Below are 16832 nucleotides of genomic sequence, written 5' to 3' on the forward strand. Positions count from 1 at the left end.
ACATGACTTGGACTCGAGTCAGACTCGAGTCATTAATTTTATGACTTTAGACTTGACTTGAAAAAATGTTCTAAGACTTGTGACTTGACTTGGACTTTTACACCAATGACCTGGGACTTGAATTGGACTTGAACCGGTTTACTTGAAAAGACTTGATATTTTACCCCAAATATAAAATTTAACATGCATATTATATAGAGATTGAAAATGTGACGTCATTCACGGGTAGAACCGCAAAGGATTCTGGGAACTCGTGGCAAGCGGTACTAGCGCACGCAGGCTTTCAATTGAAATCAGTCACACAGCGATAAAAAGAAACACAAAAATGTCAAGAAGCTGTTGTATTATTAACTGCAATAGCCGGTCGCATGACAGCCACGGGAAGCCGACGGGTAAAGAGATCGGTTGTTATCGGATTACGTTGTTGAAGAGAAATTGTTCGAGCCATGTTTCCAAAGTAACAAAGAGGCGACTGGATTGCAGCCATTCAAAGATCAAATATAACGTCCCAGAACCCTCCAGCTCACAGGTTAGTCTGCTCCAAGCATTTACACGAAGGTCAGTGTTTTTTAGTAGTTAATACGTCATTTTTCTTAACATAATTGGTGATATAGGTTACAAGCAAGTCTGGCGCTGAACAGAAATTGTCGCGCTATGCTCCTTTGTTTATTGTGCATAAATAGTGAATTGTCCTGACACAATATTGCGTTTCGCTTCTGTTATTATGGTACATTGACAAAAACATATACTTTTATTCACAGGATAAAACAGGTTTTTTGTATCACTAATTGCCCAGTACGATTACAGCATACAGTATTATTGTCACTGCTACATTTCTGTAATGAACCAGAAATTATTTCCACTACTAATTAATTACCGTTGAGCTCAAAGGTCCTATTAATAAACGGTTAATGAATGTGTATTTATGACGACAATTTGTGAGACTGGTAAACTTATGATACGTACGATGGTCTTTCGTTCTACACGGTGCATTTCAAGGTCCTGCACCCATCCGTCGGTAAACTGTACCTGGGCTTGTTGCAGTGACCGGAAGTTACTAAACTTCATGAGTGTGTGCACTCACTCCAAGAACCGTATGATTATAAATATGCATATAAATATGCTACGATGAGATAGCTGACTTCATCTAACTAGCAAATGTTATCCAGGCTACGTTGGTGATGCAGTTTTTTTTAATATGTATGATATTTTTGTCATGCGATTTTAAAGCTGGTCCTACAACCGCATCCAAGAATAACATGCAGCTTATCTCAGAACTGTCGGTGAAAATTATTCTTGGAGCTAGGTTTAATTGAGCTGCATTTTAAAGAGGTGCAGTTTCACAATTTGTGTATATTTTCTAAGTTCACTATTTTGTCATGTGTTGAGAAAAACACAGATTTTAAAATTACATGGTCTAATATTTACATTTAGCATAACTGCAACATTATTTTTTCGTTTTTTTTTTTTTTTTAAAGACTCGAAAGGACTTGAAATTCAAAGTTTCAGACTTGTGACTTGACTCGGACTTTTACACCAGTGACTTGAGACTCGACTCTGACTTGCCTGACATTACTTGAGACTTGACTTGAGACTTGAGGATAAAGACTTGAGACTTACTTGAGACTTGCAAAACAATGACTTGGTCCCACCTCTGCTGTATAACACCCACATACTGGCATCTTCAACAAATGATTGTCCTTAGTCTGTTGTTGACTTCATGTCAGGAGTACTGCAACTTTTTTGATGGTGGTTTTCTCGAGTGGTAAAGCGTAAACAGAGGTGATACAAGATATGCTCCTTAATGGTCAGACTCTTAGACTCGCCTGCACTGTCTACAACATACATCAAAGACACATACAGGAGAGGTCTGTTGCACAAGGACACACATTGGGTTAACCATCAAATGTATCTCGTGACTTGGGTGAGCACAGTGGCCAGGATGCAGTCTCAAGAGCTTTAAAAAAGGCAATTGACCGGACTTCTTTGAGTTCGTGAAGATGTTTCAGCTCTCACCCAGAGGATTCTTGCCTCGCTCCATCAGTAGGGGTCCCCTGAGGAAAGGTGTGAGTGGGGTTGAAGCATATGGGAAGGGATCTCAAGACTGGATTGTAGGTGGTTGATAGCTGGTGTCATAAGCCACCACTATATAGATCAGGGGTGGGCAACTCCAGGCCTTGAGTGCTGGTGTCCTGCAGGTTTTAAATCTCACCCTGGGTCAACACACCTGAATTAAATGATTAGTTCGTTACCAGGCCTCTGGAGAACTTGAAGACATGTTGAGGAGGTAACGTAGCAATTTGAATCAGCTCTGTTGGTTCAAGGACACATCTACAACCTGAGGATGCCGGCCCTTGAGGCCTGGAGTTGCCTACCCTTGATACAGATGTAGTAGGGATGTGGCCAAATATGTGGACTGTGATTGTTTCAGTCAACACCTGGGCCTTAAAGGTAAAGCTGACTGTTTAGAAAGGTGGGCGTCATCTCTGACTGAATAATTAATCTGAGCATCCAAAGACACCAGGTCGGGCATTACCATTACTCAGAGTACTCACAGTGTTATATGTTCTAGAACATTTAATTTTGCATTGCATTTTTGAACCTCTACCTCTCTTTACTTCCGAGAAACTCTGCCTAAGATGTGCATTTTATACCCGGTCATGTTACTGATCTGTTGCCAATTATTCTAATTAGTTGCAAAATGTTCCTCCAGCTGTTTCTTTTTTAGAACCACTGTAATGTTTGACCCGTTGTACATACACTGGACACGAGTGTGATGACAGCAATACTTTTATTTATTTATGTAAAGAGTCACAATCACATTCAGATCCCAGTACACCTGTTCACCCCGCCCCTGCGCCACCCCGGGAGCTCACTGCGTCACCCCTCCTCTGCAGCCGGCCAGAGACCACACCCACGCCACAACCACTTACTTTTCCAGCCTTTGCTTGCCCCTGTTCCAACTTATTTGAGCCATGTTGCTGGCATTAAATTCAAAATGAGTTTTTTTTTTTTCATGAAATAGTAAAATGTCTCAGTTTAAATATTTGTTATGTTTCGTATGTTTTGTAGTGAATAAAATATGGCCATGTGTGGTTTGCAAATCATTGATGCTGTTATCTGAAGGTAAGGCTGAACTGCTTAAATGTAAAATAAGTTTCAGATGCAAAAGAAGTTTGTCATTTTTTATTAAGCAAAAAGAATCCTTATTACAAATGTGGAGAAAAAAGTGTTTTAATGATTTTAGCATGGCTTGAATATTTTTCGAATATAGCAAGTCAAACCGAAAGCCTTTTTAGAAGACACACTCCCCTCTCACACAGTGTCAGTTAGCATAATTGCAATTTAACAGTGTCATTTTTGGATAAATATTATATAGATGACTCATTTGTTCTGCATCTGACCTTAACTGTTGAATTTTTAGACCTAATATGCTTTATTAATGTGATATGTAAATTCTTCATAACACAAAATGAGGCTTTTCTATCAGGGAATAAACCCCATCAAAAAGAACAAAGCTAATAAAACATCTAGCCTCACCACTGTGGCCTGCTTCTTCTCTGCCTTCTGTCCATTTATATCTGTCTTGAACAGAGGAGTACAGAACAAAGCAGAGCAGAGCAGCCAGACCCAGGCTGACCTGGGCCTAGTTTCTGATGTACAAGCACTAAGATCCTCAATGTTTCTCCAGAGGTATCAGACAAAGCAGTTTTTAGCTCTCACAGCAGGAAAGGAAGACAAAAGATTGGGAAGTTGTCTGCACAGGTGGGAGACAGTCTGTAAATACATAAGTGAAAAAGAAAACATTTGTGTCTGGGTACCTGAACTTATCAGGGTTAGTGTGAATGTAAACAGAATGATAAATTGATTCAGCAAACAAATGAACTGTTTATCAGGGCAACTTTAAAACTACTTATACACTCTTCCTGTAAATGTCTTAAAAATATTACTTTAACATTACTGGTCACAAGTAATTCATCCTACATGCACTGGTGTGCTTATAGAGCATATGCATCAGTTACACATTAGAGAGGCTGGATTAACTTCTGGATTAACATGCAAAAAAGCCCAGATTTAATCTTAATTTATCCATAATTCTCTCCTCATTTTTAATTTAAATTGTATCTCTTCTTTGAAGTATTGTGGTTTAACAATGATGCAAATGAACAAACACTCACTTGTAGTCTGTTCATATATGATTAAACTTCTGTTAGAAATGCCATTAAGTTTACAAGAACCTGCCCACAGATCAATATCTATAAAGCGTTTTCACCATGAGGTCTTTAAGGACAAAGACAAAATTCAACTTTTAGTTTAGTCTTGAAAGTGGTTCTTACTTAACAACCCTGGACTTACCTACGCTGGGTTTACCTTGTGTTCATGATGGACATGTGATTATGTCCGTTTCCTAGCAACATATGCTGTATTGCCTGCATATGTTGCCTTTGCTGATTTGTCGTAATAGCTTTGAATTACGAGATTCAAAGCTATTATGATAGTATCCAGTTTCACTGTTCATTGTAAAGAAGTATTTCATGTAAATGTGCATTTAAGCTGGTCTGCCCCTGTGACCCATGACAAAAACAAAAGAAAAAGCAATTTTATTGACTCTCTACTGGGAATAAGTACATCAATAGGGCAGCATAGCCAGCAAACAAGTACACTGACTGTGAAGTGGACTAACATGATTACAAACCAAAAGAAGAAGCTGTAGACAAGGAAGCAAATAACTGTTTTTATTAAGCTGGTCTCTTCCCAGAAAGTGACAGAAGGAAACAAAGATTAACTCAGCATGTGAAGACATTTTATTTTTTCAAAGATTGTTGTCACCTGAAGCTGAAAGAGTGGCTCAGTGGAGAAAGAGGATTTAATTTTTTTTTTGTAAAGAGGAAATTTATCAATTTAAATCATCTGTGTTGGATCAAGGACACATCTAAAATCTGCAGGACACCGGCCCTTAAGGCCTGGAGTTGGTCACCCCTGTTGGACACCCAGTTATTTATATTTAGCCAGACAAGTTGAATGAGATTCAATCATTTTTTAAAACTTCGATAATCTTTTTAATATGGGATATAAATTATTGACATTCACGCATCAGATTCTATTCAATCTTTTAAATCATGTCTAAAAAAAGTACTTATTTAACCTGGCTTTTAAGGCTAATTAGTGTGTTTTTTATCTGGCTCTGCATTTATATTATGTAATTGTTTTATATTTTATATTGTGATTTTATCTGTATCATGGTTCTACTGGAAAGCACTGTGGTGTACCTTGGTCTTTAAATGTGCTATACAAATAAATTTGATATGATATAATATAAAGAAAAATTACATGGTCAGGTGTTATTATCATATTTAAGGTGTGTTGACTGCTTTACAGCATCAACTAATGTGCCCCATAACATGAAAGAGCACAATAAAACAGTAACACTTTATAATATGATCCTGGAATAAGGCACAAATACCCTGTAATCATGTGCAATTTTGCAGGTAACAAGTCAGGTTTTTGCAGGAAACAATGAAACAATTACGCTGTAAGTACCCTGTACTTTTCAGGGCACAGGCTGTGTTAAGGAGCGACTAAGGTGCTAGGACCCTGTAACGGGCAATGCACTATGCTGTACCATCACAAAGTAGTCCCAGTTCACAACTGCTTACTAGGTTCATATTATGCGCTGCACTAAAACTAGCCTTTTCGATCAAGATATTGGCAATCTACAGAACCATTGTAGATGGACAAAATGATTATTTATGTTCAGTATATTCAGCATCAAATTTGTGCTCAAATAAACAAAATGAGTAAATAGGCTGAATCTTTCTTTCTTTTAGTTTCTTCTTTTAGTGGCTATCCCTGTGGTCCATGTGGTCCACAGGTACAAGCTAGAAAGCCCTGAGTCTGCTGCAGAGACACCCAATTATGATAGTGTGAACAAGACAACCCTGTCACAGACAACTGTTTAGCTATAGTATGTGCAAAGTTATGGTACTATCTTGCTGTGTTGTAAAATATTATGCAAACATTGACATGTCTACACTTTTTCGTTTTTAATGGGGACAAAGTAAACGCAGATGATTAAAGCTATGGCATTAAGGAAACAAAGCAATACAAGGCTGACAGTGTTATATTTAGGTCTGGTGTTTTACATTAATTTTGTAATACAGCTTCTAAAATTGCTGCACATTTGCCCCTTGTTAGAAAAGTAATTGAATTGACTCTGCTCATTGCATGGTTGCTCTGAAATACTGGAGTTTTGAAATCACAACCACCTCTAAGGTTTACAGAGAATGGTCCAAAAAAAGAGAAGCTATCCAGTGAGCATCATTTCTCTGTGTCAAAATACCTTGTTGGTGTGGATGTTTCTAGCAGGAGCAGGCCTTGCCAAATCTAAAATCTTAAATAATCTCAAACCGGTTCTTTGAACATGACAGTCAGTTCACTGTACTTAAATGACACCCATCAAGTCTTGATCCAATACGGCATCTTTTTGATGCAGTGAAATATGATATTTGCATCATGGATGTGGATGTCATGTCAATATGGTGGAGAAATCTCAGAAGAATGTTTCCTTGTTGAATCTGTACTACAAATAAGTAAGGCAGTTCTAAAGGAAAAAGGGGTCCAGCCAGTTACTTGCATGACGAACCTAATGAAGTGGCCAGTACGTGTAGTAGTAATGGTTTGGTTGTAAAAAATGCCAAAAATACAATACATGATTTCAACATTGTACATTGTACTTCTTGGGTCTCCAAATGATAATGAAAAACATTCATTTTGCATTTATAACTGCTTGTCCAATTCATGGTTGTGGGAGAGTGGATCTTATGCCAACTGTCATATGACAAATAATTTATTTTGATTTTAATGCTAAAGTGGAAAAATGTATTAAAGAGTGCTGACAGGTACACACAGGTACTGTGCTGCAGTGGTTTGTATCATATCTATCTAATAGACTCCAATTTGTACATGTAAATGGAGAGTCCTCTTCACACACTGAGGTTAATTATGGAGTTCCACAGGGTTCAGTGCTAGGACCAATTCTGTTTACATTATACATACTTCCCTTAGGCAGCATCATTAGAAGACATAGCATAAATTTTCACTGCTATGCAGATGACACCCAGCTCTATCTATGAAGCCAGATAACAAACACCAATTAGTTAAACTGCAGGAATGTCTTAAAGACATAAAGACCTGGATGGCCGCTAACTTTCTGCTTCTTAATTCAGATAAAACTGAGGTTATTGTACCATCTCATCTCTAAAGTTAGAAATATCTTGTCTCAGAGTGACGCTGAAAAACTAGTTCATGGATTTATTACTTCCAGGCTGGACGACTGTAATTCATTATTATCAGGATGTCCTAAAAACTCGCTGAAAAGCCTTCAGCTAATCCAAAATGCTGCAGCAAGAGTCCTGACAGGGACTAGAAAGAGAGAGCATATTTCTCCTGTTTTGGCTTCCCTTCATTGGCTTCCTGTTAAATCCAGAATTGAATTCAAAATCCTGCTCCTCACATACAAGGTGTTAAATAATCAGGCCCCATCTTATCTTAACCCTTTAAGACCTACCATAGAACCAAGTCCGCCAGAGCTTATATTATATTTTTACATGCTGTGTAGCCATTTTTGGGAGCATTTCAAGTTGCTATACATCAATACAACCATTATAGCCCAAACTTTAATAATATGTCTGCATTAGGTGCATAGTAATTACATAAATTGCAAAAAAGTGCAATAAACTACAAAAAAATTGAAAATCGTTTTTGTTTTTTTTAACATATATTTCTAGTTAGAGAAATTTAAGAGGCTCATCCCTCAAAACTGTAAATGCAAAAAAGTTGCACAAACTAGTTTCCCACCACAGGAAATTTATTTTGAGTGTCTTCATAGTTTTATTTTTGAAATACACCAATTTTTATATACTGCAGGAAAAACGAAAATAAATATTAGAGTGCAAATTTGCAAAATAACAGCATATGCATCAAAATAAACTATTTCCAGCAGTGCAATATGAGTCCTAAGCATCCCAGAAACGACACAGAAAGTCATAAACTCAAACATAACTTTTTAAAACACAAGTATAGGCTCATAAGGCCCCGATCGTAAAAAAAACTACATTTCCGCAAAATGACGTCACTTCCGGTTTCGGGCAGGTCATGCGGTCATGTGATAGTTCGCGCTGATGGACGTAGGAAGTGTTACAAACAGCTGATCGGATCGGCGAAGCGTGTTTCTGGAATATCATTGTTGTGTCCAAATTCATGGGCTGCATCCTCCTGAGGCCGCATTTGTAGACCGATTACGTCACAGCGACGCGCCGAAGGCTGTCCAAATTCGTAGACTCCTCCGAATGCAGCCGACAAATGCGTCCTCCTTTTCCCCGAATTTGAAGGATGGGTCGGGTGTGTCCTTCGTGGCCTACCATATCCCAGAATTCATAGCGCGGCCCAGCCAAACTCCAGTTTCCAACAATGGCGGCCGCTACTAAGTTTTAAAATTACTCATACTAATCTTTCTGGGTCACAAAATAAACTTTTAACATATTTTCAGGCGATAAAGTAGTTATGTAAACATCAAATATCTGCTCGGTTTATCAAGATATCGCATATTTGCAAAAGTGCTTCGACGTTTTCGGAGGCGTCTGCTACCCACCAGCTCGATAGCTAGCCGGGAGCTCGAGGGTTACTGATGCGGCCGAGAACGGCACAACTCCCGGCACATCATTTTCAGATCACCGCGGACTTTCGCTGCTCGGGTTAAACGTAATATATAAGTCACTTAGACAACCTAAAAATGTTATTGTTGGGCTTTTTTCAGTGTTTTGTTTGTTCGTGAGTAAATCGGTTTGGCTGAGATTAAAGTTAGTAGATTAGATTAGATAAAATAAAACTTTATTAATCCCCCGGGTGGGTTCCTCCTTGGTTTTTACACAGCTGACTAAACGTCAAACAGAAAACTGATTAAACAGAAGTATGAGACAGTCGAGAATTTACGCCAGTGTCCCGTTATATTTTAGATAACAAGGAGCAGACGGCTGAGTTTATTAAACTCCACCGAGACAGCGGTGACGCTAATCAGAAGGCTAGACCGTCCAATTTCACGGCTGTTTACTTCCGGCCTACCCGACCTTCTGAGGACCCGGCCCACGTAGACCGCGAAGGCCGGGTCCTGAGGAGGATGCAGCCCATGAATTTGGACACGACCCATGTTTTTGTTGCTGCAAGTGATTTTTATGCAGTTTTTGCAAAGCTATATGTGGAAGGAAACTGTGACCTAGGACAAGCTGATGGCATAAGATGTAAGTACAACTCCTCCGGTTTCATATGCAAAAAAAATTATTGCGCTAGCTTACGTGGTTGCAGTGCTACCGGGATTTAAAAATAGTTACGCAAAATGGAGCGTGCCCGCTCCGATCGGCTGTAAAGGGTTAATGACCTTGTAGTACCATATCACCCTATTAGAGCACTTTGCTCTCACACTGCAGCCCTACTTGTTGTTCCCAGAGTATTTAAAAGTAGAATGGGAGGCAGAGCCTTCAGTTTTCAGGCCCCTCTTCTGTGGAACCAGCTTCCAGTTTGGATTCGGGAGACAGACACCATCTCTACTTTTAAGATTAGGCTTAAAACTTTCCTTTTTGCTAAAGCATATAGTTAGGGCTGGACCAGGTGACCCTGAATCCTCCCTTAGTTATGCTGCAATAGACGTAGGCTGCTGGGGATTCCCATGATGCATTGAGTTTTTCCTTTCCAGTCACCTTTCTCACTCACTATGTGTTAATAGACCTCTCTGCATTGACTCACCTCTCACCCCAACCAATCATACCAGATGGCCCCGCCCCTCCCTGAGCCTGGTTCTGCCGGAGGTTTCTTCCTGTTAAAAGGGAGTTTTTTTCTTCCCACTGTCGCCAAAGTGCTTGCTCATAGGGGGTCATATGATTGTTGGGTTTTTCTCTGTATCTATGAAGCGCCTTGAGGCGACTTTTGTTGTGATTTGGCGCTATATAAATAAAATGAAATTGAATTGAATTGAAAACCTCAATTTTTGTCTATACAGGTAGGCATCACTGGAGAAGGAGAAAGCCTTGGTGTGCTGTTCTACTAGTTGGGATGACTTTTAAAGTTTAATGGAAATGACTCACCTTGTCTCCAATACAGGCTCAGATGAGTGTATGCTTGGACAAAGTACTTATCACTGTATCATTTTGTTATTTAATATATTAAGATAATTGAATAGTAAAACATCCATTATGCACAAAATTGCTTAACCAGCACTTATTTAGTAATTACTTATGCTGTACTTAAAATGAATAATTCAATACTTAAAATTACTTACAGTACAATTTTTGTCTCCTTCCCTGTAAAAATACCTGTAAGTCACAGTCGAGATTAAGTTATAATAACCCCAGAGAGTACTTAATTGTGTCATTATTTCCTGCAAAAAGCTGACTTGCTACCTGCAAATTGTACATAAATACATGGTACTTGCACCTTATTTGTGGTATACAGACTGAACATTTCCTGTTTGCATTTCATATTAAAGGTTCTTCATTTCTTAAATAGATTTTGGCAAATTACATCAAGCATTGTCACGGTCGCAGTGGCAGACCGTGTGGAGAGTGTGTTGAGGACCCAGGTGCGAACACAAGTGAGGATACAGGGGTGCACTTAAACAAAAGCGAGCCGTTTATTGTGGCTGGTGATCAGGAAAGAAACAAACAAGAATGAGGGCAGCACAAGAGCAGTAACTAAACAAACCTAAACTGGGAACAAACTATGCTATGGCTGGTGATACAAAAGACTGGGCATGGAAACACGGAGGGTGGGAACACAGACGACGCGACACAGACTACATGAAACACAGAAACTAAATACACAAGAGGGATGATCAGGGGAAGTGGCCACACATGGGAGCACAGCTGACACAGATAAACATAACAAGACATGGCAGGAGTAAACAACACTGACGGGAGACTGTCAAAGTAAAACAGGAAGTACACAGAGGTGCAGACAGGAAGAGAGAGAGAGAGCACGGGCATAGTGGGCTGGGGAAACATGGAATGAAACACAAGGAGGGGAGACGAGGGCTCACAGATACATAGAGGGGCACACAGGGGATAAAAGTCACAAGGGGAAATCAAATAAGGAACAATACACAAAAAGACATGAATACTAAGACTGGCGGGCCAACATGGCCCAGGATCATGACAAGCATTGCATAAAACATTAAGCACATTATAATTTCTCCCCCAATGTAAATTAGTTAGAATTTACACTATTCTACCACCAATCCAGAATCATTTTGTGTTTCTGAGAGAAAGAACGAGAGAATAACCATTCAGTGGTGAAAAATGATTGAGACTTGCGTCTGACACTGACTGTTAGAGATGTAGAGATGAAGCTGAGGCTGAGAGAAGGAGCCAGTGTGGTAAAATTAGTCTTAAATATAATTTCGTGCTCAGTCATAAATGACTAATGTACATAAACCTGCCACGTTGTATGTCCTTCCACTGTTGCCACAGCTCCACCAAGCATGTGCATGTGTAGGTGCAAGTTATTTTGAGCTCCAGTATTTTATAGCACCACACCTCAGCTCAGGAGGTCACAAAATAATCCCAAATAGCTGAAGCAAATTGTGGCATCATCTCCAAACAACCGTGTTGTCACCTCCAAATGCTTTGACAGGTTGTGGCATCCAAAGGTCCCACAAGGGGTGCCACGCTGCTAAGCGTTATTAGAAAAGCTTATGCATGACCACTGCAAAGGACTCCTTGACCAACTACTGACCTTAAAGGCTTAGGAGGAGCAGCATCATTAAAGGTAGCTTGGGGGGACTCTGAGACTTAACTCATCCACTCTACATATGCTTTGTGGACTTGGACAAGCCCTGGGCTATGTTGTGGAAGATAATGCTGGACGATAGGGCAGGTAACACTTGTCCTTCTATGAACTGCTCTGAATAAATATTGAATAAATATTTGTGGCAGGAAGTTAAGAACTTTTTTTGTCGCCATATGGCACAAGCCAGATTGTGCCTTGAGACGTATTCACCTTGTAACTTTTTAAAAATGAATATTAACATACAGCCACTGTGTGACGACTCTCGTGATCTGACTCTAAGTGTGGGGTGATGGTGTTCAGTAGAAAATTGTGGATTCAGTTTTAAATCATGTCAGTGATGATCACAACCTGATTCCTATAGGTCCAATGCAGAGGATAGGAGAGAGACTCGAGAAAGGGAATTACATATCCCGCCTGGCCTGTGAATCTCTCAATATCATCAGGAAAGAGTTATCAGGTGATGTGGATGTGAGGCTAGTTTGCCTAAAGTTCTGCTAAGTGGGCCTCATGAAGTTGGTAACAACCCAGTGTGAAGCTGACCTGCCCTCTTCAGCACTGGCTCACATGCTCTGGCTTGCTGTGGTGATCCCGATGTTGGTGCTCTATGAATATTCCAGTTAAATTCTTTACCTGTCTCTTATCTGGACAGGGAAAGGCATTCTTGTTCAATGATAACACAGCCTTGGCACTTTGATGACAGTGAAATACAACAACTCCAATTCCAAGCAACAAAAATTCCAATACTTGGCTGAAACCAGCTTCAGGCAGGATTTGTTTGGTAAAACTTATCATGTGAAATCTGGTGTTTGTTAAGTTGAACATATTTTCTTCTGAATATTGGAGAGTCTACAAAGTAAGGCAGATGGTGGTGGTTAAGAACACTGCTTTGTCAGATACTGCAGATTGCACACTAGATTTTTAGTAACAACAAATGAAATCCCATGCACCAATTCACCAACTCCCTATCCAACCCAGTTAAACAAAGCAGAACAGATACAACGTGACTCACTGCAAGGCCCATATCTGCACTTTCTCATCTTCATTTAACCTGCTCAAACAATTACACTTTGGGAAACTTCTACAGCGGTTTAGAGTGTAGAAAGCACCTCAGGGACTGATGTGGCAGTGTTACTTTTGTTTATGTACGGCACAATTTATCACAGTTTACATCACATTGTTGCATCGGTATTTCACTTTTGGTTGCCTGCAGCGTACATACAGCCGGCTACAAATATTGAGTGGCTGCAGCAATGTCACCACTTTTAATTTGATATCGCCGTTTTACTACACATGGGTGGAATCCAAGTCTGATTCTTTTCTGTATTTATGGCTTTTTATATTGTTCACTTTCTATAACTACCCGCGGGTGCTGTAAAGCATGCACGGAGTATGGATCAGTGTCACAGGCAGATTTTTTCAGTCGTACACACTAGGAGAGAAAACTCCATTACAATGCTACAATGAGTTACTGTTTGAATTCACTGCTGATGGGCTGGTCTGAATGGCTGGGTCAAGTATAGTATTACCTGCTGTATGACCAGCGTGCTGCTTTGCCCATGGGGCCTCTTTCTCTTCCTCTACATGTGCCTCTCTCTCTCAGTGCCCCATTAGTGCTGTGAACAGCTGCCAGGGACGCCCAGGGCTCTTGGGTAAAACAGTGAGCAGCGCTGACAGGAGATAGTGAGGAGAGGGCAAGAAAAAAAATGTAGTAGAGTGAGGAGAGCATAGAGAAGAGAGAAAATCCGCGAGTGCCGCGCGAACATCTCCGTTAAACCCTGGATTAACGGAGATGTTCGCGCGGCCTTTGCCTCCGCGAACACATCGGACTACAAACACGCACATTACCAACTCCGGAAGACGATCAAAGCAGCCAAACGTGAGTACAGGGACAGGGTGGAGCAACAGTTTGACAACCCTCGGAGTATGTGGCAGGGACTAAACACGATCACAGACTTTAGAGGGAAAACCAGCACACCGCAGACCACGGCCTCTCTGTGTGAGGATCTAAACGTATTCTACGCTAGATTCGACACAGCGAACACCATGAGACCGGACAGTGTGCGCACCGCGGATGACGTCAGTGCGCACACTGTGTCTGAGGAGGATGTGCGGAAGTGCTTCAGGAAGGTGAACGCACGCAAAGCTACTGGTCCGGACGGGATTCCCGGCCGCGTCCTCAGGTCATGCGCGGCTCAGCTGGCTGGAGTGTTCACGCACATCTTCAACCTTTCCCCCTCTCTGTCTGTAGTCCCAGCCTGCTTCAAAATGGCCACCATCGTCCCTGTACCCAAATCCTCCACCATCTCCTCATTGAACGACTGGCGACCTGTAGCCCTGACCCCCATCGTAAGCAAATGCTTCGAGAAGCTGGTCAGGGACTTCATCTGCTCTGCACTACCCGACTCACTGGACCCTCTACAGTTTGCATACCGCCACAACAGGTCCACTGATGATGCCATAGCCCTGACACTACATACTGCCCTGTCACACCTGGAGAAGAGAGACACGTATGTGAGGATGCTGTTTGTAGATTACAGCTCAGCATTCAATACCATCGTTCCCTCGAAGCTGGACAGGAAACTGCAGGATCTAGGACTGAGCAGCTCCCTCTGCAGCTGGATCCTTAGCTTCCTGTCTGACAGACGCCAGGTGGTCAGACTGGGCAGCATCACCTCATCCCCCATCACACTGAACACTGGTGCTCCACAGGGGTGTGTACTGAGCCCTCTCCTGTACTCACTCTACACCTACGACTGCACAGCCACTAACAGCTCCAACATCATTGTGAAGTTTGCGGACGACACTACAGTGGTGGGTCTTATCACCAACGGTGATGAGACGGCTTACAGGGAGGAGGTCAGCGCCCTGACCCACTGGTGTCAAGACAACCATCTCACCCTCAACGTCGCAAAGACAAAGGAGTTGATAGTGGACTTCCGGAGGTGCAGAGAAGTACACACCCCCATCACCATCAACGGCGCTGCTGTGGAGAGAGTGAGCAGCTTCCGGTTCCTTGGTGTACATCTGGCTGAGGATCTTACGTGGTCAGTACACACAAACAAAACAGTGAAGAAGGCGCAGCAGCGCCTCTTCTTTCTCAGGAGACTGAAAAGATTCGGCATGAGCCCCCGCATCCTCAGGACCTTCTATCACTGTGCCATTGAGAGCATCCTCACTGGATGCATCACCACCTGGTATGGCAACAGCACCGCCTACAACTGCAAAGCTCTCCAGCGAGTAGTGCGGTGCTCTGAACGGATAATTGGAGGTGAGCTTCCCTCCCTCCAAGACATCTACAGGAAGCGGTGCCTGAGGAAAGCGGGGAGGATCATCAAGGACTCCAGTCACCCCAGCCATAAACTGTTCAGACTACTTCCATCAGGAAGGAGGTTCTGCAGCATCCGGTCCCGTACCAGCAGACTGAGAGACAGCTTTTTCCATCAGGCCATCAGACTGCTGAACACGTCATAGACACCTCAGCTTCACTACTGGAACTTCAACATTATGCACTCCACACTGTATATAAATGCCACTTGTTTTGCACATATTCAACTCTGTATATTTTATATATTTTATTATTATTATTATTATTATTATTATTATTATTATTATTATTTTTTTTTTTACTATTTAATTTGTAAAAATGTGTATACACACACACACACACACACACACACACACACACACACACACACGTAGGAAAATATTTAGTATACACATCCAGAAATGCATACACTATTATATATTGTACATATATTTATTAGTTTCAGGTTGGCCATTCTTGTATTTTGCTCGTTTGTGTTGTTGTGTTTGCACATCTCTGTTGCTTGTGGGGCTCACACACAAGAATTTCACTCGCATGTGCTGTGCCAGTGTGCCTGCACATGTGATGTGACAATAAAAGTGATTTGATTTGATTTGATTTGATTTGAAATCATGATGGAAGCCCATGCTTGCCATGAGGACATTGGTAGAGAAACACATCAGGATGAACACGCGGTACAGTATGTACTGAATCTATAGGTGGAGATAAGAAGTTGGAGTTCTTTGGGAAATGTTGGGGGTCTGAATGTACTTTCTCTGCAGCTTTTTCACCCTAGACCTCTTTATTTTTTCTTCTTTCTTATATCTTACACAACTGTCTTTGGCATCTTTGAATTTATATTGGGAATTAGATCAGAGTCAGAGAATTTTGTCAGTGTGTGTTTGACTTTTTCTTTATCCTTATTCTGCTTCTTTATCTCTTTTCGCTCACTCCATCTGAAACGCTATTTGTGCTTTCGTCTAAAAACCAGTATTGTTTCTGACATCTTCTCCCTTCACATCATCATAACTACTAAAAAAAGGAACTCTGCAGCCCATTTCTCCTAAAGTATAATGCAGCAGGAGTGTGGTATAAGCAACTCAAAGCACTCAAAAACATTAAATGACTCAAAACATTAACCTTAAGTGTTACAGTAGCTGTGCAAAGATACTACAGAGTCTCAAGTAACTTAATATCAGGCTGAAAATCACAGTTTTACAACCTTTCCTTTTTAAGTTTTAAAAACATAACACAGACGTTTTTAAATGGTAAATGGCCTGCATTTGTATAGCGCTTTTCTAGTCCATAGGACCCCAAAGCGCTTTACACTACATTCAGTCATTCACCCATTCACACACAGGCGATGGCAAGCTACATTGTAGCCACAGCTGCCCTGGGGCGCACTGACAGAGGCGAGGCTGCCGGACACAGGCGCCACCGGGCCCTCTGACCACCACCAGTAGGCAAACACGGGGTTAGTATCTTGCCCAAGGATATTTGGCATGCAGCCAGGATGCAGCCTGGGATCGAACCACCGACCTTCTGATTAGTGGCTGACCTGCTCTGCCACCTGAGCTACAGCCACCCCTTTTTTAAGGCAAAAACAAGACGCATCAAGAAATAACCTTTTGGTTTTTTGATCGTTATAATGTAAGGCAACATATTTATAGCATTTGGCACCGATATGTATTTT

This window comes from Copadichromis virginalis, linkage group LG18 (genome assembly GCF_057382275.1).
Source record: "Copadichromis virginalis isolate Kocher_CV1m ecotype Utaka linkage group LG18, C_Virginalis_male_GT1.1, whole genome shotgun sequence".
NCBI lineage: Eukaryota > Metazoa > Chordata > Actinopteri > Cichliformes > Cichlidae > Copadichromis > Copadichromis virginalis.